Source organism: Amphimedon queenslandica, unplaced genomic scaffold (assembly GCF_000090795.2).
Source record: "Amphimedon queenslandica unplaced genomic scaffold, v1.1 AMPQUscaffold_12350, whole genome shotgun sequence".
NCBI classification, from domain to species: domain Eukaryota; kingdom Metazoa; phylum Porifera; class Demospongiae; order Haplosclerida; family Niphatidae; genus Amphimedon; species Amphimedon queenslandica.
In genome coordinates this window covers 11935-14088 of record NW_003547413.1, presented here as the reverse complement: position 1 = coordinate 14088, position 2154 = coordinate 11935, and positions in this window count along the sequence as shown.

Sequence of the window (2154 nt, the reverse complement as noted above, 5' to 3'; positions counted from 1 at the left end):
ATGTGCCTCTAAGAGGTTTGCCATTTGGTGTATTCAATTTCGTGTTACTCATCAACTCCTCCTTGCTGACTGGAGTGATGTGGTATATTGCTTTTGCCTTGACGTAATTTTGCCTAATAATGGGAACTTCCTCTTGAGTCCTATGTGTCAGGAATTCTTCCAACGAGGAACAAATTTTCTGAGACTTCATCAGCTGCTCTACACTTTCACCTCCTCTTGGTAGTTTAATGAAATCATTTCCAATGATAGCAGAGATTAAGAAAACCAGTGCAGGATCTTTAAACTCTTTTTTAAATTTAGGCAGCAAATATTGTTTTGCCTCAATATCCCCTTTCATTTTCCATTTAAACAGTTTTGGATCCAATGGAATATATTCCTTCATCAAGGTTGAACATAGAATAATCGAAATCATTTGCAAGCACAGGACAGTGATAATGGTTGGCAAGAGAGGCAGTGTCAGAATCTGCTTCTCTATCAGCAAAGGTAACTTGAACACAGTCACCAAACTCTTTTAGCACTTCACAGAATATGTTCTCAGTGTGTAGCGGATGACATGTAGTCCGTTTAATTTTGTCTATACTACGTCTTTCTAATTTTTCATACTTGCCATCAGGAGGCATGCCATCAATAACAACAACACTCTTTATTCCACTTTTTCTCAGCTTTGTAAAAAAGCTGCAAAAGCAAATTTTTATGTCCCAGTATTGGCCTCCTTGTACCCAGTTAATCTTTTCCTCTTGTTCAATTAGAGTATAGCAGACACTTTTAGGCCATCTAGTACCAGTGTTTTACCTTTTAGAGAGTAAGATTCACATACAACTTCTGCATGTGACATTTCCAGCATATATTTTTTAATCTTTTTATCCCCATATTGCTTAAAAGACTTAACAAACAGGTAGATCTATCAATTTATTAGCAGGATAAAAATAGTGGACTATATCTTTAGCTATACTCTAATACTGGTCTGGTTATGCCCCTTCTACAGTTCCAGTCCAACTCAACTGTATAATAATAGTAATTCAATACTATTCCTAAATGAGTATAGTGCATTCATGGCTGCATACAGTAGTATACAGGGCAGACTGGGCAGTATACAGGATTGTATATCATACTGCTAAATTGCTAATTGTACACGGTATGGTATACAAGAAATACTCTGTATTTAGCTCCGTTGATTGCTTTCTTTATTACATCACTGCTGTTCTTTATTATTAGCTTCAGTTTCACAGTATATTCAGCTATACTTAAACCAGAAGTGCTTTGTTGATTTAAGTAATTTGTTGATTAAAATTAGATAATTAAAATTTCATTTCTGGCAACACCATTATCCTCTTTGCTTCCAGTCACCCAACTACTTACTGTACAGTCTTCATCAGGACATTAGTTTATTTTGCACTGGTAATATTTAGGCCTTTAATTATTGTAGAAATTAATTTTTTGTTTTAACTAATCAAAAATCAAAAAATTGTATGCAAAAATAGAGACAACTGCACATAGTATCTATAGTCTAAGTCTAAAGTGTAAAAAACTCTGTTCACTATGCACTAACTAAATTTCTAATCAACTATCTATGTTCACAAGTGTATTCTCTTTATTTGACATACAACTCGTAAAAGCTAACAGGAATATCCTCATTACTTGAAACCTCATCTCCACACACCCTCAGCTCAAGGTAGTCAGTAGTGGTAGTGCCCAGGACCTTGTGAAACCATGGAAGACTAGGACGAGATGTACAACAGACGACTTCAAGACTGCCACATCCTTTACCATCCCACAATGGATCAGATGTATAGAGTGTGCTAAATTGGTGTTGATCAGTAGGATTACCAGATTCACAGAAGTAGTCATTGCCAATAAAAGCCTCAAGAGTTGAGTTTTGATTGCTACCTTGAGTGCAAGGGCAATTATTATTAGCATCATCATGAGCTTCATGAATTCCAGCCATTAGTGTCCAGACATGTTGACGAGGAGACCCACGAGTGATACTAACACCATCAACATAGTAAGAATTAATATCATTGATATTATTATTAATTGAAGCATCAGGAGTTCCTCTTTGATATCCCACTACTCTACCACACACTTGAGAGTAACTGATAGCATTTGATGGGAACTGAACTGATACACAACTGCCTCCATTTGATGTTTTTCTAC